The sequence below is a fragment of the Microtus ochrogaster genome, chromosome 15, assembly GCF_000317375.1.
Source record: "Microtus ochrogaster isolate Prairie Vole_2 chromosome 15, MicOch1.0, whole genome shotgun sequence".
In the NCBI taxonomy this organism is placed as follows: domain Eukaryota; kingdom Metazoa; phylum Chordata; class Mammalia; order Rodentia; family Cricetidae; genus Microtus; species Microtus ochrogaster.
The window spans coordinates 38,240,695-38,264,095 of record NC_022017.1 but is presented as its reverse complement, the minus strand read 5'-3'; the positions used below and the strand labels follow the sequence as shown (position 1 = coordinate 38,264,095).

Genomic DNA, 23,401 nt, shown 5'->3' with positions numbered 1-23,401 from the left:
CCCCCAACACACACACACACATACACACCCAGCCGCCCCCGGAGCGGTTACTTCAGAGAGCTGATTACGCGAGCGATTTTTGCAAGAAGAGAACCAAAAAAAAAAAAAGAAAGTTGTACGTGTTCTTTTTTAGTCCCGAGTGGGTGCAGGAAGCGAGGCCCGGAAAGCCGCCTCCTGCTGCGCGGGCCGAGGCCCGGGGGCTCAACCCCACTGCCCTCTGAATACCATGGCTGTGCCTTGTGCAGAGAGGAGCCAGGAAGAATTGTTTTAAAATATGTTTTAAAATACTTTTCACCTGTCCACGTGCAATTCTTTTTTTTTTCTTAACCCAGAGGAACGGCATCAGGAGATGCAAAAAGTATTTCTCAGGTGCAAATGCTCTTTACTGTGAAGAAATTAAATTTCTTCTGGGCAAAGTACCAATTCAGCTCTAGCAGATGTTTACTGTTGTTAGTACAAAATACCCTTCTAATTTCTCACCATTGACTGAATGAAGTTGATCTTAAAAAAAACAACAAAAACTATCTAGGCCTTGAGAAGTCAGTCCTTGAAAGCCTATTGCAGGTCTTGAAGCAAAGCAAACCTTCTTTGGAAGGCAGGCACTGTGGCCCACCCAGGCCTGCCCACTTAAACTATCCTATAAGGTTAAGGGTTGTGGTCTCTGGTTCTTCTGCCCACAGCTCAGGAACCCGTGGTGACGACTTGTCTTGGGTGGGGACTGGCCGGGAGAGGAAGATTTCCTGTCAACAGCAAATGGTTCACCTTCTAAACTGCCAACAAATTCGGAGATGACGGAAGTCAGGTAGGTAACATCCCTGCTGTCCTGGAACTTGTCCTCCGCTAGAGAGTCAGATAACTAAGTGACAGACAGTCCAGTGGAGAAGGCAGATGGAAGTAGGAAAATGACAAGGTCGTACAGAAAGCATGCTCAGAGAAGGCTTCTGTCACAGTGTGCAGAAAAGGAGAGTGAACCACACAATGTCCAGTTGGCTGGGAATCGCGGATCCCCAGCTGCCTCACACGAAGGTGGAAGATAAGGACACTCACTCAGGAGGCTGAGTTAATGTCTGTGGGTATAGGAAAGGCTTGCTTCCTGCATAGGAAAAAACCAAAACGGTTTAAAGGGTGTGCTGTTTATCTCCTTGGCTTGGCCAAATTGGGTCTGCGCTGTGCCTCAATTCTGGTTCTTACCAGTGCTCTCCAACGCAGCCCACTAAAAGAGGGACTTTCTGAGGAAATGGGAATGAACAGATGCTTCCCTAGCAAAGGCAAGCGTGAGAAACTCACCTTTTAAAATGATAAAGTAAAAATAAACAACAGTACTTTCTTCCCTTAATACTTTAAAAGTTTGGTTTAGGACACCTGGAGGGCCGAGCAAGCGCTTAGAGAGGAGACAGGCAGAAGAAGACAGGCAGCTGAAGAGGGCTGGCGACGCTTGAGGGTCACTGGGGAAACTCAGGTGCCAAGGATGTAAAGTGTAACTTCTGAAGTATAAGCCACCCAGAAGGAAATCCTACCTCATTTTCCACAGCATCTGGAAAGTTCTGTCAAGTTGGAACAAAGATGACCCTGATATGCTAGGACTAATTGAGCCCATGCTCCCTCCCCTACAGTAATCCCAGACTCCCCCACTGAGCAGTGAAAGTCAACGAGCAAGAGAACTTCCCTCCAAAAGGACTTCTCTTCCCCTGGGCTGTAGGTGAATCTGGGCTTTGAAATGTGCAAATGTTGTCCCCTCCCCCTCCTCTTCTGAGCTCCCCCCCCTACTGCCTGTCATTTCTACTGGACTGGTGGTATGCCTCCTCTATATCTGGCATAACTGGTAAATAGGAACCGTTACTCAGAACCTAGAATTGGTGAAGAAGTGTGTCTGTTCCCAGAGACCTTGGATTCCACGGCTTTCTCTCCTCATAGAAATGCTGTCACCTTGGGTTTGGATGCCATGGTTTGACAAAAGAGGGGAGGTGTGTCAAAATGACCACACAGCCCTCTCAGCTGGAGCTAATTTGGGCCTACACTAGGCTCTGCGGGTGAAAGAAAGATTATTACAGCAAGTTAAGCTCAGCGATGGGAAGCAGCCAGGGATTTCTTTCTCTACTGAATTCAGCAGAGAGCCTCAAACCACCGCCATCAACTGCTGTTTCAGTTTCCTCCGAAGATTATGTTATGAAACCGCTCCTCCCCTACCTCCTCCAGCCAGGAAAGGAATATATGAACAATGAGATATTGTGCCCGGGTAAGTACACACCTCCTTGGACTGGTCTGCAATTAGAATTTCAAAGCTTCGCACCTCAACCCACCATTTCTGGGGTTCATGGGCCATAATCCTCTTTAAATTTGAAGCCATTCCCTAGTGCAAACCATCTGTACACCTCCCATTTTCTCAAATACCCTGAACACCATTCCTGGATATCTGACGTAGGCAAAACTGGGAGGCTGGGTTTCTTTACAAGGAGATGCCCAGAAATATACACTACCCTCTCCAAAACCAGAAGAAAAAAACAAACCCACATGCGCATAGACTTGGGCTTCTGCACAGTGGGCTTTATATAAAGCTACCATCATCTACGTTGTCATCATTATAATTCCCCTCAGAGACTGTTCCTACCCCTGGGCCGCTCATTCTGCTAAGCCCTGCTCACAGTGGTAAGATAGTTGCCCTGCAAGGATGCCTTGTGTCTTTGACCTGAGACAGCAAGAAGAGGAGCAGCTTGTCCTTCTGGGCGGCAACAGCACTGTTGACCACTGTCATCTGGGAACTGATTCTGAGTTACACAAGCCTCACTCTCCCATCTACTTTGGAACCAAAGGAGCTCACGGCAAGATGGCTGACAGTGATCGAAAGACGGGGGACTGGAGGTGAGTAGTCAAGGGTGCTCTTTAAGCCTGAAACCCCGTTGCTACTCTGAGCTACAAGGTTAGGCAGTCACAGCACTCATCAAATCCCTCATGGAGCCAGCAAAGGGAAGATGCTCCAAGTTGCTGGAACTTGAGTTTGGCCACTCTGTCGCTGACCTTGTTTTCTCCTATGTAAAATCAGGGTCATCGGATTATTACTAGAAATGAGGATAGACGTGGATAGGGATGCTGACTCACAGTGAATTCCCTTTGAACGGTCCCTGTGTGAAGCATGACGCTCTCATCCCACAGCTCAGATATCTCTAAATTACTCACCTGGAGGATGGAAGAGGGTGAGCGGGGGGAAGGGCTATGCTAGAATTCCCAGAATCTGGAAGCTCGGATGTGAGAACAGGAAGGCTTTGGAAGACTTACTTTTTGTTTCGTTTTGTTTTTGAGACTGGGCTTCTCTGTGTAGTCTTGACTGGAATCAGCTCTGTAAACTCAGAGATCTACCTGTCTCTGCTTTCTGAATACTGGGATTAAAGGTGTGCACCGCCACTGTGCAGCTGATTCGCTTACTCCCGTAAGAGGCCAGACCCTTCAGTGACGGTTCTGGATTTGGGAAGTAAATAAACAGGGTCTAATGTCAACTAGGATGAATTCCAGTCACGATCGAAAATGAATCGTGAGGGCCAGCATGAGAAGGATCAAGGAGTAAAGTATTTACCACCATCTCTGATAACTTGAGTTCAATATCCGTCACCCACAGTAGGAGGAGCGCACAACACCCTCAGGTTGTTCCCTGACCATATGCACACATGGCACACATGTACCCAGACACACATACACAGATAATTTCTTAGAACCAAAGATCTTACAAAAAAAAATGGCCTAAGCCAGGCAACTTCTAGGGGCTATAACAAAGGATTCCATTCTCAGGAAGGAGTGGATTCCAAACAAGAATGACTTAGGTTTGCATCTCTGCCACATGGCAACTACCAGAACTTATTACTTCTCTGAGTCTCGGTTTTCATATCTGTAAATGAGAGTAATTACAGCACAGGGGTGGGATGGAGAAGGAGACCCACACAATGATGATGACAGTGACCATCTACAAGAGTGGACGAGCCAAGGACTATGAAGTACTTAGCCAGGCCCGAGAAACATTTTAAGTAGAGGTCATTCTCGTGGGAACGTGAAACCCTTATGTGGAGACAGAAATTCTGATCTCTCTGGCTGCCTTTCTCTTTTTGAATCCTCACGGCAACTTCATATGTAAGTTTGAATTACCCCAAGTTTAGCACAGAGAAAACCAAGCCTGGAGGACAAGACAGGACCCTGCTACCTGAGCACCCAACCTCGGCCAGCACCGCACCGGCAGTATGTAGGCAGTACTTGAAACCACCACTCAGCCCTGAGGAGCAGCCACCACAGTGCTATGAGCTGAGACACAGTGAACTCCCACCCGGAGTCTGTAAAGCCTGGCAGAGTGCAACGTTGGCCTCTTTACTGGACGGGGCTGCTGTCCTGGATGCGGTGTTCCCTGGCACAGGCAGCAGGGAAAGCTTCCTTACACGTTTCCCTTGTTAACTCGTGTCAGCCTAAAGAAATACTACAGAAAGGGAAAGGCCTTTTGGACCAGGAGTGAAACCACGTGTTATTTTATTAGGCTCATGTTACCCTACTCTCCACGAAATAACGGCTGTTTTCTTCATGTTCTTTGTACAAGTGTTTCCCAAGTGCGCTCATACAATTCAAGTTATATATATATTTTTTTTTTTAAAAAAAAAGCCTGTTCTAGTCCCGATTGTACTTAATTTAATTTAAATATGTCACATGAAACCACTAGGGTGTTCTCAATAAGAAGGGAGCACGGTTTGTTTGGAGACACAAAAGCCCTTCTATTCTACCTTTCTGTTTCCCACTGTTTCCTCGAAAGCAGCGAAGAGGGAAAAGGCCTGCAGAATGCCGGGTAGCCAGAAAGCTCAGAGCATGAATATCAAGTGGATGAACTCGGGGATATATTTCTCTTCTGTCCAATAAAAGAAGAGTAGCAATCAATAACTGTGATTTTTTTTTTTTTGTGCACCTTGGGCTGCCGGGTCATTGCAGACATGGCCTCACTTACCACTCACAGCAATGAGATACTGTGGATAGGAGGTTAGCCCCAGTTTATATGCAGGGAAGCTGAAGCTCACAGGTCACCCCGATGGGCTTTGAAGCAGGCCAGTGTGATGTCCTGGTCAGGGTTCTGAAAGCTCCATAGAGTGATTAGAGACAGTGAAAGGTCCCAAAGCCCCGGAGGACTCTTCTGCCACACCTTCCACAGAAGTCTATTTCCCTCTTCCCTGAGTCCAGTTTCAAAGGCGAGCTTGACTGATCCTGGAGCCGTCCCCCGGCTCTGTTGGTTGGAGATTAATCTGCACATCGATATTCTCAATAAAAGCTTTCTCCCTCTGTCATTGCTCCCACTGAGCAATACCAGCACAGTTCCAACAGACTTCAGATTACCCACAGCCGACTGGGAACTTCCTACAGCGACAAGTAGCTCCGTCAACGTCGTGGCATGGCTGAGAATTCAGAGCTTCCTCCTGAGTTTCCTGCACTACCAAGTCCCAGACTGTCAATTCCCAGGGGCACTCGGGAGCCTTGTCCATTTCTGTCTCACCTGCATCCCTCAGGAATTAAAGGAAGGGCAGATGGCTACTGCACTGTGGGTGTTGTGTAAGCACCGTCTCCTGAAACCTTCACCAGAACCTAGGAGCTGGCCCATTTCCAGCTGTAAGAACTGGAGACACACAGCCTGTTCAAGGTCAACAGGTAACTACACCAAGCGATGCTATTCAGTCTGTCTGACTCTAAACCCTGCAGGCTTTTCTTTCCCTACAGAAGGCTCTGCCTAGTACAGGTTCCTGCATGCTGCCTATAAATGTGTTTTGAACTGTTCTGGCTTTTTTGTTTACAAGATACATCTAATAATGTAAGCAGAAACAACCTCCAGAGAAGAATTTTTGTGATGTTTTATAGGATTTGTAAAAACCTGCCATCTGTACAGGTCTGGGATTGTAAGTCTCATTTTGCTTCTGCAAAAGAAGCATACCCTGAAAAATGGTGGGCTACTCATATGCTATCCAGGTTTCCCTTTATCTTGGAAGAACTGGTGTTATTTTAAATTTCGCCGATCACACTTAATCATGCCCATGTCCGTGCTATCTCAAGATAGAACACCCCTCTTTTATGCACTTCTTCCCTGGCCCCTTTTCATCTATTTTTATTTCTCCAGTCACTCTGTGAACTCCTTGAGAAGGCAGAGGTGGCACACCCACTCTCTGTTAGAGCACCCAAACTCCAGATGTTTAGGAGTTATTTACTGGAGGGATGGAAGGGTGAATGACAGCAGATGAATGAAGGAATGAGAAAATGTTGCCAAGGGAGGGGTGCGTGAAGACTCAGGACGGGGGAAATGGCGAGAGCAGAGGTGTGTCCGCGATCTATCATCACACGCAACAGGTGCCAGAGAGAATCTACAGGATCATGTGCTTCTCAGTCCTTTTCTTTTCCAGACAAGGCAACCCATTTCCAAGCAAGCAGGTGACTGGCCCGATAGTTCCAGGCAGGTGAGTGGGAATCAGGGCCAGATGCCCCGCTTCCCAAGTCTTTCCCACTTGTCCATCTTTCCCAGCTCCAAGTCTAAGGAGGGAGGGAGTAAGGAACCTGTAGGAAGAACCTCCCATTTCCAGTGCGCAGAATGTTAAGCAAGGCATCAAAGTGTCAAGGAATGCCTGTAAAGCGTGTTTCTGCTATTAATAACTGTAACGAGGGCCAGGGTTATAGCTCGGGGGTAGGCTTTTGCATACTATGTAAGGCTCTGGGTTTAAAAGTAAGAAGCACACACACATGCACACACACAAACCGTACCAGTATCAGAGTGGCACACTTTCGCTATAATCTGAAGCAGGATGCTACAGCACTCACCTGCTGTTTCCATTCTCTTCCCCCATCTAATTACCACTACCACCCTTTGCTTTCCTGCTCTCCAGAGCCAATACGTGTCAGTCCACCCGTGACACGCTTCCTGATCAGCTACCATACAACAGGCAAACTCTGACTTTTTCATGACCATGCTCCCCCTTTGCCCATCCCATGATGGCCCTCCAATACACACAGAGCGCAGGTCACATGTCTCCTTTGCTCTTGTAATAAGCACTCAGTGTGGTCATTTTCAAAGAAGAGATCACTGCCTCCCAAGTCCCCAGTACATTTCCCAGTGGGTGTGGAAGTATTAGGTTGAATCCCAGTAAGCCCATTTTGGCCCCATTGTTCTCAGACAGCCCCTCATCTTTCCACTGTGCGACCTGGATTCAGATCATCTGGGTTCAGTGCCAACACTGCCGCTTCACAGGGCTTGTTACCTTAGGCAAGTTACTTCACTCCAAATGTTTTAACCTTTAAAAGGAGGATTACCAGAAGACCTCTTTTGTCAGTGTGCTGAAAGGCTTAAGCAAGCTCATCCTTGCGAGGTGCCAGGTGCAAGGTGCTGTCCCTAATATGTAGCTACTGCTATCATTATTGAAATTTTAACCAGGTACAAAGTTAGATTGTTCAGGGGTTAAACGCATACATAAGACAGAGCCTGCCCAGATGGATGGAGCTAGAAAACATCATGTTCAGTGAGGTAACCCAGACCCAGAAAGACAATTATCACATGTACTCACGTCATAAGTGGTTTTTAAACATAAAGCAAAGAGAACCAGCCCACAAATCACAATCCCAGAGAACCTAGACAACAATGAGGTCTCTAAGAGAGACATACATGGATCTAATCTACATGGCAAGTCAAAAAAAGACAAGATCTCCTGAGTAAATTAGGAGCATGGGGACATTGGGAGAGGGTTGAAGGGTAGGGGAGCAGAGAAAAATGTAGAGCTCAATAATAATCAACTATATATATATGAAAAGGACAGAGCCTGCCATCAAGAGGTTCTGTGTACACAGAGACTAATTAAGGAACTGTTCAAATATACACAAAAAAGGTCCATTTTCAAATGTGACCTAAGTCCAGGCAAAGGTGACTTGTATTTCTAAGTGTCTGATTCACCGCAAACCCAGTTAGCCCATGTAGAGTGTGTATGTGTGTTTTATATGTTCTGTACGAGCGCGTGATCTGTGTGACCGCGGACACTTGTCCTCGTGTGCATGTAGAGGTCAGAGAGCACCTTCTACCTTGTTGGAGTCAGGGCCCCCCTTGTTGCTGTGTAGGTGCTACGTACTGTGGCCCTGAGCTTCCGTGCAGGTCAGTTCCCTTGTCTCTCCCTCCCATCTTGCCGCAGGAACACTGGGACCACAGATGCACACATGCACACACCCACATCCGACTTTTGGGCCTGTGATCTGAACTCAGGTTGCCAGGTATACATGACAAGCACCTTTATCCACTGAGCCATTTCCCCAAGACCTATTTTTATGTTGTCTTTTACGAGCTACTGCTCATCTGAAACATGATTCACGAAGAAACAATAAATGTAAATGGTAGCATAGAGATGTTTGCCACGTGGGATGCCAGGGAGGCTGGCTCCTTTCTCTTGGTCAAAATTTTTACCTCCTTTGGCCTTATTTTTTTTTTTCCTTTGTGGTTGAAACCAGAAGCCTGGGGCAGGAACTTTCTGAGGACCCTATGGCCAAAATGTCCCATAACTCAGTGATTTTTCTTAATAGTATGTGACAACTGAGCCTAAAAACCAGGATGCTACCGACTGTGTTTCATGGGCTACTGAGAAGCCAAGAGCTGCCGCAAGGCCCCCAGTCCTGGGCAGCAGGTCCTTCTCAGGGATGGTTTCTATTAGTTTCTCATTTTTGTTCTTCAGAAACATGACTTTACCTACAACCCATTTGAACCCACCTAAAATGACCTGTATGATATCAGAATTTTAGCAGCTTGTGAAAAGTAGGATGTTACTTCATTTGAAAGCAGGGAAACTGCCCACCCCCTGCAGAATTTTCTCAGCATATGTTACTGGTTAGCAACCTTCACAAATGTGAACATTCCAAATCACACTAGGGGTGTTAATTCAAAAGAAATAAAACCTTTCTAATTGTTAGCAAACACTTTGACAGATGCATCTAGCTTCTGTACTATATTTTTTAAATTTTATTTTATAAGGCTTTGTTTTTTTTTAAAAAAATTAGTCTTTCTGTTCTGGCTTTAGAGGTAAAGTACCATGTATACTAACATAAAATTGCTGGGGCTCGGGGAGCTGGTTTGTGTGCATACATGCAGGTGTGCATGTATGCTCTGGAGGTGTTTGAGTGCATGTGCTGGGGGGGGGGGCAGGCAGAGATGTGCATAGAGGCCTATAATTGACCTTGAGAATAGTTCCTTGGGAAATATCACCTTAGTTTTTGAAACAGTGGGACCTGGAGCTTGCTGATTTGGCTAGACCAGGTGGCCAGCAAGTCCCAAGGAACCTCCTCTTGCTTTGCCTTCCTAGCCCTGGATTACAAGTAGACACCTAGCCGTTACACAAGTTCTGAGGATCGGGCTCAGGTATTCATGTTTGCACGGCCAACTCCCTAGTCCTAAAATTGCTGTCTTAATAGATGCAGAGACCTTGCTGTTGAATGATTCCAGAGGCTGATTTCAATTTCTTAGGGTTTGTTTTGGTGCATGCCTGTGTGCGTTTGTGTGTGCATGTGTGCGTATATGTGTGTGTAAACTGACTTTTTCTCCAATGATTGGGTTTAAGAACTAACTTTTATTTACCCTCAATTAATTTTAGCAACTTAAAATTCCCAGCAGTTCAGACAAAGTTTTGGAACACTGCTTACATTCCCCGTCTTGATCTATCTACATACACCCTTTTAAGAATTGCCTCTCTCTTATCCCCACCATAAAGTTGGGAGCTAAGTAAATCTCCCTCTAATAAACATGCTTGCATCAGCAACTGGAAAAGGAACTATTATGGGATGGAAAAAAAGTTGTCAATCATATCTCTGATAAGGGTAGACTCTCCAAGAGATATAAATTCTTGCCCCCCCCCCCCAATAAAAAGACAAACAGGCAATTTCAAAACAGGCTAAGGAGTCGAACAGACATTACTCCAGATAGACAGTAACCATAAGGAGATGTCCCACATGAGTCAAAGCAGGACTGCAGATCAGAGCCACATCGGCCTACTCACCAGGATGGCCACAGTCAGAGAGACAGAGAGTCGAAAGTGCTGCTGAGGACGACGACCTGGGACTAACACACCTTTCTGGGACATGCGCTAACACAACTTGGGAGCAACCTGGAATTCTTGACCACACGGCTCAGCAATCCCACTCTGTATGGACCGAATGCTGTACATACACCCTAAACCACATGCTCAGCCACTGTACTCCACTGGGTATGCCAGGGAGGATTGGCTCCATCACCTCTCTCTGGTCTCTCTTTCTTCAATAACAAGGCTCCAGTTTGATCCAAGGAAGTAGCAGAGTCAGCAAAAAGACAGCCGTTCCAGCCTGAGATCTCTCACGGCTGCTGTGGCAGTCTAGCCAGTGAGAGGTAAGCAGAAATGCTGTGGAGGACTTTGGGGAAAGTGCCTTTTTAGAGAGCTCCACTTCAGACTGGTATTGTCTAGAATACACAAAGAACTGCTAGAATATAAAACACTAAACTGACAACCAATGGGTCAACACAAATGCTAACACACACACACACACACACACACAAACACACGCACACACACGCATACACTATTCAGCATCCTTACCCATCAGGGGAATGCAAACTAAAATATTGTGCCACCCCATCTCACTCCAACCTGAAAGCTTGTCACCGAGAAGACAGTGAGTGTTGCCGAGGATGCAGTAAAGAGGAACGTATATGAATAACGGGCGTATTAATGAGTACAGCCACTACAGAAATTGCTACCGTGGGGGTTTCTAGACAGATCAAAAGTAGAGGTAACATGTGACCTAGCGGTCCCACATGCCCAAAAAACTCAGCAGCCTGCCACAGAGATGCCTGCTCAACCGGCTCATCAATACATGTTCATTGCTGCCCTCGTCACACAGCAAGGCCATGGAACCAGTTAAATAGCTGCCAGCAGATGGATGGATCATGAGAACGTGGTACCTAAGCTCAGTGAAACTTATGTAGCTGTAAGGACAAATGAAGCCATGAAATTCTGGGGAAAGCAAAAAAGAAAAAGGATTAAACCTGGAAAAGTACAAATGAAGCATCTCAAACTCAGAATGCCCCATGTTCTCACACGCAGAGTCTTGCATTATAAATGTTGATATTTATGTGCATATGTGGGTGTGAGTCTGGGTATATAACTGGAAAGGGGACCATGAAGGAAGAGACAAGGGTATTGAGGAAGTGAGGGGGCACAGAACACATGTGCATGAGAGCAGAAAGGAGCCATCGAGGTGGAGAAATGCAGAAAGGACACCTAAGCCTTTGCATGGCAGTTACAATCCCCCCCCCCCTTTAAGAGCTATTTTGGCTGGAGGAGGACCCTATCATCCTTCCCCCTTTCCTCTATCATACTGACTGTGATGCAGACGTGATGGCTGACACTCTGGCAGTCATTTTAGATCACGAGGCAACAGACCCAGGGAGTAGAACTAGAGAAACAGAAAAGTTTGAATTTTCTGGTAACCATGGAAATACTACCTGGCCTCAGATACTCTCCACACTTCTCTGGCCTGGTGTGTGTGGTATTACTACTGTTGTTGGAACTTAGTCTACATATAGTTAAAACGTGAGCCTAATGTATAAGCTGGGCCTAAGTACAGGCTGAGTCAAACAAGGATGAAACCAGCTCATCTCGGAAGGAGTCAAATTAAAATGGTTCTACCATAGTCATGTTCCCAACAGTTGAGATTTTACGTCGGAGGCCTTGGGATTCTACGAGGTTATTTTGAAGACACTCACCAAGGCCTATTTTGTGGAGTTACAGAATTGCTGAAAAGACTGGTCTCAATTCACCAGGCACACACATTACATTTTGCATGCACTTAAATTCCATCTTATCAATTGCTTCAGAAAACCAGCCTCCAAGGAGCCAGGGAGCTCCCACAGAGCAGAATTCTGAAGAAGCAAATGTATTTACTCGACCTTTGCACCCTTGGTTAAGGGAGCGGAGGCAGGGCTGACTCCAAACACAGTAAGATGATTAAGCTCAAAGACTTCTATGCTTTAAAATCAGTGTTGTCCCAGCCTTTCCAGGACAATCAGGTCAGAGACCAGAAAAACAGCAGCAGTTTTCTCACGGCTGAAATAGATAGGATCCTAACTCGGTTATTTGTTTATCTGTTTATTTACAGCCAATGTGCTATTTATCAGTAGGCGTGGCATTTATAACCCAGCAGCCAGCTGATAGGGTATTAGTGGGTCAAGAACAGCTTTTCCTTGCTTGCCTTCTCACGTGCTTTAGAATTCAACCCAGAGTGATGTGAGGAGGAAGCGTTTGGAGAAACGGAAGATCTTTCCATACAGACCCCCTATGTCCCGTGGTGTGATGCATCTAACTCTGCGCGTATCACAACCGCTAGAGCTTGTGACCCAAGTCAAGTTCCTCATAGGTTGAAGTCCTAGTTCTCCCTGGGATTATGGGCAGTTGTCAGAGAGAAGGAAGTCCGATCAAATGCCTATATCCTGTCTCCAGATCTTGCGTAGAATGTTTAATCTCTGCTCATAGGACAACACACACCTGCGGGGAGCCCAGTCTTCTCTTCTGGAACATAGGAACCAGGAAGAAAAATCACGCGGGTCCCTGGGCAGCACATTCATTTCTACAAAGTTCATGTGCTGAGACCTATGTGCTTCAAAGAAAAAGAACAAGGTCGACGGCTGCCATCGCAGGTACATCCCTCGGTGTCCCCAGTTCTCCCGACAGATGCCATCGCAGGTACATCCCTTGGTGTCCCCAGTTCTCCCGACAGATGCCATGGCAGGTACATCCCTTGGTGTCCCCAGTTCTCCCGACGGCTGCCATCGCAGGTACATCCCTCGGTGTGCCCAGTTCTCCCAATGGCTGCCATCCCAGGTACATCCCTCGGGTTCTCGGTTCTCCCAGATCTCCCTTTCACTTGTCAAGATGATGGTGCTCTCCACGACCTGAGCTGGAGTCACCAAAGAGACTCACTTCTGGGTATGTGAGTCCACTTCTAGAGAGGCTTAATTGAGGAGAGAAATCCCATCCTGCATATGGACGGCACTAGCCCCTGGGCTCTCCTGGACCGAAGAGAAAGGGGCACAAGCATTTCTCACTGTCTGCTCCCTGACTGTGGAGCCCATGTGAGCAGCTCTGGAGATGGAGGGAGGGCGGAAGCTCTCTGGTGCTCACTTGCCAGCAAGCTATACACACAACAAAATCTGTTCTCCTTGTCCTGCTGGGACTGCACCTTCAAACCTGAGCCAAGATTAATTATTCCTTCCTTAAATTCCTTTCACCAGCAACAAAGTAACTAATGCACTGGCAAAAGTTTGGTTTGATGGAGTCTAGATTTTCAGCGGAGTAGACATAGCAGTCATTCTGGCAATAGTTAGGAAGTGGTTACAACAATGAAAAATTACCAACAGCAAATTAGGAATTTGCTAATATGTGACCCTACAAAAAGAAATTCTGAATATGTGGGCATGTCTGTGAAGACAGCCCGCTCTACTCATCAAATCCTGGTGCCAATGACCACATGAAAAAAACGGCAAGTTTTTGTTATTTATTAAGAAGGGCCTGGGTTGTGATGAGATAGTGAGGGTATCATGCTCTATGAAGGCCTTTTAGAACCAAGAATAACGTGAAATAATATGGGATAATTTTATCATGGCTACTGAGAGATTGTCTGGCATACATCACACAACTCAATTTGATTCAGTTATAAAATCCTCATTGCTAAAATGTGGCTAATAGCGCCTAGACACACATTCAACACCAAGAAGCACGTGTGATAAGATTCACAGCAGTACTTGTGTGCATGTGCACACTTGCATACACATGCATATACCACACGCACGCGTACATACACACACACACACACACTTTTGTAAAGGCTTAAAAAAAGAGTCTGTAGCTTCAGAGGACTGGGACAACAGATCAGTTGGTAAAAACACTTGCTATACAAGCATTAGGACCCAAGTTCGATTCCCAGAACCCATGTAGAAAAGTCAGGCATAGTGGCAAGTACACATAATCCCAGCACGTGAAGAGGCATAGACAGGAGGCTTTCTGGGGCTTGTTTGCCAGCCGGTCTAGCTAAGAAAGCAAACCCCAGGCTAATGAAAAACCCTGTCTTAGAAAATCAGAAAACCTTGCAAACAAGATGTGACACCTGAGGTTTACCTCTGGCCTTCAGAAACATGAAGACCCATGTGCACTCATGCATACACACACCTGTTTTTTGGAAAATAAATACACAGATTCACACATAAACACTCACACACACACACTCACACAAGGTGTGTGTGGGGAGAGAGAGAGAGAGAGAGAGAGAGAGAGAGAGAGAGAGAGAGAGAGAGCGCCAGCCTGCAGCTTCAGTGTGAAAACTCTCTAAGACTCTATGGTTGGCACAACTACATACCTACTCCTGGTTTTATGTTCCAGACTCCCTGTTGTCCTAAATTTTACACATTTTATGTATGTATTTAAGTGTATTTAAATACTATAATTGGCCCTGTTTTCTTGAGAATAAATCCACAGATTCACACATAAATTTAGGAGAGAGGGGAGGCAGGGAGGGAAGCAGAGAAAAATGTAGAGCTCAATAAAAAAATCATTAAAATAAATAAAGTTAGGAGAGAGAATATATCTTTTCCATTTTTTGATTCTAAAACCAGACCAGAAAACAGCCCCATACCCTGAGACACTCCAGGACCTCAGTACCTTGAACTGTCAGGCCTACGCCAAAGCTGACTTGATTCTAACACATACCCATTTACAACAATGGCCAACTACTACCACCTCGCCTTCAGCTGAGAGAAACTAAAACAGGAGAGAAACGCATGTGCTTCGATCATCTAGTAAGAAGAGGCCTCTTTCCAACATCTTCCATTCACCGTTTGGTTCTGGCAGGAGAGGCAGCTCTGAGAGGCTAAGCCTGCTCTCCTCAGCAGCTACCAAGCACTTGTGTCCACACTGGAAACCATTTCTGGCACCAGTTTTGATTCTGCCTCAGCCACAGAGCCATTGGCTCATAGAAGAGATGATGATAATTCCCCGCAGATCTGAACAGACTTGATCTGGGCAGCATAGTGTACTCTGGTGTTTAAACCCCAGATCTTCCCATTGTGAACAGTGGAACTGCCAAACCAAAATCCCAAGAATATATCCAGCCCCCTCTTCAGAATGCAGAAAGGCATTTAGCCGGGGTGGGGTGGGGTGGGGCGTACTTCTGCTGAGAAGTGCTATATTATTTTGCATAATCACTTTTCAACAAGTTTCTCTACTTGTTGCATTTAAAGAGGGCAGGTTTTCACTCTACCCAGAAAGCTGGTGAAGCTCCTCTGAGCTTGATTCATGCCATGGAAGTTGAGCAGCCATTAAACCAGGAAAGCACCAGTCTAAATCCTACCCCTTACACGATGCTAGGGTCTGACCTCTCAGCCCTGGGAATTATAAGTGCAGCATGCATCCTGACATATTTTCATACAAAGAAGATAACAACTATAAATGGATTAACCCCAATGACAATGGTATTTAGAGCATCCATCTACAAAGCCCCCTTCCAAAATCTACACCTTAGCTGAAGAACTCAAATCATGCCAGCTGCCTTGTACTGCGCATCTGCACATCTGCTTCCTCGTTTCCTAACTGTTCCATATTCTGATCTCAAAGGACCTCAGGCAATGTCAAGCATAGTTTATGGTCACTGACTTGTATTCAGTCTCAGGGCTGATCCTTGGACCATATGTACTCTCTCTGATTAACAATCTGGTTACTGCAGGAATCGACCATGAATGTGAAGGCCCTGGAGAGGTGGCTGAAAAGAGAGACCTCAAGGTACCTGACTGGTGGCATGAGTGGAAGAGCAGAAGAGGGAGGAGGAAAAGGATGGCAGGGAAGGGAAAGGATGTGTGGAGAGCAGAAAACAACAGAGAGGAGAAGAAAAAGGGAAATGTATCAGTTTTCTATTGCTGTAACAAAACACCATGACCAAGGCAACCTACAAAAACCAAGCGTTTACTTGGGCTTACAGTTTCAGAGGGTTAGCATCCATGATGGCAGGAAAAAAAAAAAGGCTTGGTGGCAGGAACAGCTGAGAGCTCACATCTTGATCTATATGCAAGAAGCAGAGAGCACACTGGGAATGACAGGAGTCTGAGAAATCTCAAAGCCCGCCCTCAGTGACACACCTTCTCTACTGTGGGACAATGGTCTTGTACCCTGTAAAGATTTGTCACTTGTATAAGTTTAATAAAACCCTGGTTGGCCAGTATCCAGGCAGGAAGTATAGGTAGGTGATCAAAATGGGAGAATTCTGAGAAGAGAAAAGGCTCAGTCTGCAGTCAGCATCCAGATGCAGAGGAAGCAAGATAAGAATGACTCACTAATAACAGGTACCAAGCCACATGGCTAACACAGACAAGAATTATGGGTTAATTTAAGATGTAAGAGTTAGTTAATAAGAAGCCTGAGCTAATAGGCCAACCAGTTTATAATTAATATTGGCCTCTATGTGTTTCTTTGGGACTGAATGGCTGCAGGACCAGGAACCTCTGTCAACACTCCTCTAACAAGGCCACACCTCTAATCCTTCCCAAACAGTTCCACCATCTAGGGACCAAGTATTCAAGTGTATAAGCCTATGGGCGTATTCTCATTTGTACCATCACTGGAGGAAGAGACAGAGAGAAGGTGAGAAGTAAGTCAGTCTTTACTGAAAGGATTTTATAGATGCTGGACAAAAACCATTGACAGGATCAGAAATATCATGCAAGACTGATGGCCAAATTAAATTTTGGCCGCAGTAAAAAGAATGATTCAGCTCCAGAAAGTTGTTTCCTGACTTCTGTACTAAGGCCATGGAACACATGTGTGTACCACACACACACACACACACACAGAGAGAGAGAGAGAGAGAGAGAGAGAGAGAGAGAGAGAGAGAGAGAAGGGGGTGGGGAGAAGTTTAAGGAACCCATAGCCAAATGGCTCCTACTGGCATTGATCAGAGGGAAAGGAAGGGCATTCCCATTACAGCCCACCTACCACTTCTCAGAGCTGTTAAAAGTTTCTTTCATTCTTATGGTGCCCTGTGAGAGCTGTAATATGAGGAAATTTAAGGATAGAAAGGTTAAAATGTTTCTGTCCTTAAAAGCGTCTATAATGACATAGCCCCAGCAATTTTTCTTCCCCATCTGTTTAGAACAATAGGTAGGAAAATACACATTTCTATCCTATCTAGCAGGTATGTGCCACCACACCCAACTTCATGCACCAAGTTTCTGGAATTACCATCAATTAGGAATTTTATTTATTTCCAGTCCTTCAGCCAGTAAATGTGGAATCACAGATATAAACATTACCCTTGAAATTAGAGACATATCCACACATCTGGGCTGGGCCAGGAAAGGCAGGGTCTCCTAAGGCATCATCCAGGACCACACAGTATAACTCACATGGACTCTGCACTATAGCTGATTTCCCAGCCTTTATCTGCGGGATTTGGGCAAAGGCTGCTGAATGAGGCTCAAGGAAGTCAGAGATTGCGGCTTATTCTTGTAGACTATGTAAGACCATCACAGCATCTACCTACTTGCTTCTTAAATTAAAAGAGGAGGAGGAGGAAGAGGAGAAAGAGGAGAAGGAGAGGGAGTAGGGAGAGGAGGAGGAAGCCTTGTTTACCACATTCACATTCAAACTGAAATGGAACAAGTGTTCTGAGCACCACTGAAAAGACTAGGAGGGGTTGAGAGTTGGGGAAATTCTTCCAGCATCCTCCCCATGAGCAATGCATGAAAAGACAGGCACAAACATCCAAATAAAGAATTCTCACTAGCATGCCCATGTGTGAGCAACAAGCAGACCCTGTACACTGTCTACTTACTAAAGCTGGTTCCCTCTCCATTTTCTCACCCTGCCCAGACTCCTCCTGCCTGCTGGCCTCAGCACAACATGCTACAAGTGTAGAAGCTAAGGACAGGAAAAGCCCAAGCTCTTCAGCACCCAATGAGTCAGAGCAGGCAGCCTGCACCGCCAGGCCCTCTCTACCCTTCCAGGCCTCTGGCTCTCTGGCTTTTGCTTCAGTTCAGATGTGTGACATGATAACACGTAACTAGAGGAAGAACATTTCAGGAGGTCTGTCCTCCCGTCCTCTGCAGGATCTAGCCATGTGGGTGTTGTCTGAGGGCCCTCCCCATGCAACCTCTCTAGGTCCCATTTCCCAGAGGTAGCTCCTCCCTCTTGAGATCTATCTCCACAGGGACCAGGGATGTCCCCATTCTCCCTTATAGTTTCCTTGCCTCCTACCCCTCTCTTCTGGTATCTAATTCTTCTCAATTATTCCTATTTTGAGTGTGCCATCTGTTTCCTGCTGGGACCCTGACTGATACCAGGAGGCAGTCCCATAAACAGACAAGTATGGTATAATGTAGAACAATAAAAGACAACATTGTTCTCAGCAACATAAGAATGCTGACGTCTGATTGCTAGAGGTGTATGTACTGGTACCAGGACTTACTATCTTTGTTAACCTCTTTAAGCTTCATTTTGTGCCTTTGAGAAACAAGGTTATGGGAGTTCCTACATAATAGTCTAAAGAGTGACGAGAAAATGCACACAGGGTATCTGGCACCAAGATGGGGCCTGAATCAATGCTAGCAAACACCCAGCAGGAAACCCTCATTAACTATGCAGTTTCCTCAGAGAGGGTGCCCTAAACATGTCTGCCAAGTCACTGGAATGTCAGGGAAACTAGGCACATGGGACACAAAGAAAGAAATAATCGCAGAGGGCACCAGAACCCAGGACTGCACAGAGCAGATGATGCTAAGCTGCCTTCAGTAGAAAGTAGCTGGCTCTTGACCAGCTCACACTGTATGGTATTAACTATGAATACATATGCACAGCAGGGACAAGTACACAGGGGACTGAAATGCGCATCAGATACAGGGTAGTACGCACAGGTTGAGCATGAGGACAGCATAGGACCAAGGAGGAGGGATGAGAAGAGGCCAGAGGTTAGGCAGGGGCACTGAGAGAGGCCTTGAATATTGCTGCAAAGGAGCATGTCTCTATTCTAAAAGGCAGGGCAGCATTTAAGTTGGCAGTGGGCACAAACAAGTTCAATGCTGAGATGGTTCAACAGGGCTCTCTGGCCAGGGTATAGCATGAATACAATGACCATGTCCTGCACATTCACTGGTGAGCAGATGTACACCAGCAGTTCTGCATATCAAGATCTGTCACCTTGCTGCTTCCTTCCATCTTCCCACACCCATGCCAACATACGTAAGGGCATGACCCAGGCAACTCACCAGGCATCGAACTTTCCATGAGTTCTCATCCCTCATCATTAATAACTGATATGCTATAATAAGGGATATATATCTGGCTTTTGTCCCACATTCCTGTCTTAGATCTCACAAACCCGTCAGATCCTGAGTGATGAGTGACTTTCATGCATTGAAAAAGTGAAGAATTGGAGAGCCAAATTCTTTCGCAGTGGTCTCCAGGAGCTCTGAGGAGAAAGGGGGCTGAGAGAGGCTCTATTCACCAGCAGCCAATGGTTCAGTCCATCTTGCCTGTACCAGTCACCTTTTCACTGATGTGACCAAAATTTCTCCTGACAGACACAACCTAAGGCTGGAAGGGTTTACTTGTGCTTACGGATTCAGAGGATTCAATCCATGGTCACATGGCTCTCTGTGCTCAGACAGAACATATGGCAGAGGACTCAGGTTTGGTTCCCAGCACCCACAAAGTAGTCCATAACCATCTGTAACTCCAGTTCCAGGGGATCCAATGACTTCTTCTGATTTCTGCATGAAGCAGGCAACACACCATAGTTCACGGACATACATGCAGGTGAAACACTTGTCTTGGTTAAGGTTTCTATTTCTGTGATGAAATAGGACCAAAACTTGGGGAGGAAAGGGTCTGTCATATAGGTTTCTACTGCTGTGAAGAGACACCATGACCACACAGCTCTTATAAAGAAAACATTTATCTGAGGCGGTGGCTTAGAGTTTCAGAGGTTTAGACCATTGTCATCATGGCAGGGAGCATGGCAGCTTGTGCGATTGCAATGGTCATGGTCCGCTGGAATGTTCAGCAGACATGGTGCTGGCTACATCTTGATCAGAAGGCAATAGGAAGGGGACAGACACTGGGAAATATCTTGAGCCTAGGAAACCTGAAAGCCCGCCCCCAGAGTGCCACATTTCCTCCCACAAGGCCATACCTACTCCAACGAAAAAACACCTCCTAATAGTGCCATTCATTATAAGCTTATGGGGGCCAATTACTTGCAAATTATCACATTTATTTGGCTTACATTCCACGATGCAGTCCATCACTGAAGGAAGTCAAACAGGAACCCCAGCAAGGATGGAATCTGGAGGCAGGAGTTGATACAAAGGCCATGGAGGAGCCTTGCTTATTGGCTTGCTCAGACTGTGTTCCTGAAGGCCTATCAGTGCATGGAGGGTACTTCCATAAAGGGCTGGGCCCTCCCACACCAATCACGAATTTAGAAAATGTCCTACAGGTTTGCCTATAGCTGGGTCTTACAGAGACCTTTTCTCAGTTGAGGCTCTCCCTCTTTTCTGGCAACTCTAGCTTGTGTGAAGTTTATATAAAACCATCCGGGACAACACTCAGATACATAAAGGAAAATAAACAAATCATCAAAACACTCACACATACATGGGGGGGCGGGATTAGAATGAATGGCAGTGTACCTGTTGGCTTTAGAAAATTGGAGAACTAGCCGGGCAGTGGTGGCACAAGCCTTTAATCCTAGCATTAGGGAGGCAGGGGCAGGTGGATCTCTGAGTCCAAAGCCAACCTGGTCTACAGAATGAGTTCCAGGACAGCCGGGGCAACATAGAAAAAACGCTGTCTTGAAAAAAAAAAAAAAAAACAAAGCAAAAGAAGAAAGAGAGAGAGGAGAAAGAGAGAGAAATGGAGAAAGACGAAAATAGAAAAGAAAATTGGAGAAGTACCCAGTATTAAAAAATATAATTAATTAAAAACACACCAAGAAAAACCCCTACATATATTGGGGGTTAGGCATGGTTATTTCTTAGAAAAAAATAAAGGTTTGGCACCCATGAAACTCTATTGTATGTGGGGAACAGTGCCTGCCCGATTCCTGCTGAGAGACATTCCCTGAGCCCCATGACCCAGCTAATCCAAGAGGACTATGCTCTCCCGAGTGGCTCTGCCCCACTGACTCAACTTCTGACTCAACCATCCTCCTGGGTGTGTGCACAAGAAAGACGACACACCCCAAAGTTGGTGCACTCAGTGTCCCTGCTCTTTGTCCTTGGGCTTAGAGGTCCAGAGACCAAAGAAGACTTACCGAGGAATCTGTTATTATGCTCACCCCACCCCCATGCCCTAAACATTGGCAACCAGCCTATGCACAGAAATATACTGGAGTGGGCCCTCTTGTCTTCTACTGAATACCTGTTTATTGGACTCAAGGCTAGGACTGGGTCTGCCACGAAGCACAACCTGAGACAGGCTCTGAGTACACGTCCATATTTGGGAGTTGATCCTGGGGAGGTAACAGGGACGTAAGACAAAGAGAGAAAGGAAGCCAGTCTTGGATGTATTAAAGAGCAAGGTGCACAGACGGCAACCAGAGATTGCCCCACTGAAGGCCTTGGAGACGCCCTGAAGCACACCTCAGGGAAGGGCCTAGACAAGGAGGCTGAGCACTTACTCATTGTAGTTCCTCTGGGTTAAGGACTACTCCTGGGCAGTCACCTCCAGGTACCCTGACCTGCACCATGTGCAGTCTGAGGTCACCAAGATCTCTCGGGGAGAGCTGTGGTGGACGCCTTGAAGACAAGGAACAATGTGGGCCTAGGTGGTCCAAGTTAAACACCTAGTACCCAAGGACTCTACCTACTAGATAAAGTACTGGGTCTCGAGGAGGAGTATAGGCCAGTCAAGAGGTCGATGTAACCAAGCAAGTGAAAAAAAAGAACTCAGGGGACCCCCAGGATACTGCAGCGATGGCAGTCAGACTATGTCAGGCATGTAGTTCAAATCACAGACGCCAGAGGAGGAAAGTCAAAAGAAACAGATGGGATTACTATTACTATTAATAGATTACTATTAGAAAGTAATACTAGGTCCTCTAACCACAAGGACCAAGAAAGACATCCGCGTGGCATCAGTGGAACACGCCTGCATCTGTTTTGTCGTGTCAACTCTTGGAAACTGATCAGTTTTATACTCACATCTCAAGCTGGGACAGGCCACACTTCAAGTTCTTAATGGGCACCTTGTGGCATCCGGCGACGGTGTTGAAGCATCACAGAAGAAGACTCAAAAGCAGTGACCTAAAGCACTCAGAACAAAACCTAAGCCTCACATATGGCCAACCTCTGACCTCACTTTCCAAGCCTTTGACTTTTGTGACATCACAGCCCTGGTTTTTGCCACTTCTGGATCACACACACCTTGGGCATCTGCACATGCCATCCCAGGATAGCGGGCACCCAGATCCCTACAAACTGACCCCTTCAGGTCTGTCTCCACATGGTCCCTCCTTCCTGCTTACGCTCCTTCCGCTTCAGATCTTTCCCTCCCTCTTTGCCCTGGCTTATTTTCTTAACTTACATACCATCAAAAATTATCTTGTTCTTCCATGTTATTTATTGATTTCCCTGTCTTTCTTGCTGGGCGCTGAATCCCCAGCTTCTGCGGCAATGCCTGGCAAAATAGCAGGTGCTTTATAAATATTTGCTGAACAAATGAATAAACAAGTAACGGCTCTGGAGAACACGGAGAAGAGGACGGATCAGACCAACTCTGACAACAGCACTATGATAGATTCTCATTGGTATTCCATCGCATAGTGCTGCGGCCCAATGGAGGCTTGCTCAAAAACGGAAAAGCGGTGACAACAAGGAAATAAGGCCAGAGGGGAGAGGAAATGGCTACTTTAGCCAGAGAGAACCTCAGAAGCCAAGTCTGGGAGGATATATGAGTATGTACTAGTCAGGAGAAGGAAACGCACATGCAAAGGTACAGAGCCAGGGAAGAGCATGGTCAGCCCACATCACCGGCTTCCTCTACCTACTAACCACTCCCCACAAAGCACTTGAAAGGTTCTTTATTAGTTCTTCTACATAGAAATGGCATTGCCCATTCAGTCTGGTCCATCATCCATATCTTTCCCAACCTGGTGGGCAGATTGCTCACTTCTTAGACCTCTCCTCTCATGGGCTCCGCAAGCTGAGAGCAGATGCTCGGAGCCAGTGAAGCTGGAAATGTATCTCTATCCCACACCTTCTAGAGGGGAAAAAAAAAGACATTCTTGTCAGCACACTGGAAATCAGGAGGCTGGGAGTACCAATCCATCAGGAGCCAACATGGGGAATTGGCCTGCCTAAGAACGGAGC

At 46.2% G+C, this 23,401-nt stretch overlaps 1 protein-coding gene across 8 annotated transcripts in view; it reads right to left on the bottom strand.

Moving 5' to 3' along the window:
• The window catches only part of Asap1 (ArfGAP with SH3 domain, ankyrin repeat and PH domain 1), a 287,931-nt gene that overhangs the window by 214,539 nt on the left and 49,991 nt on the right, over positions 1 to 23,401 (bottom strand). The window lies entirely within an intron of this gene.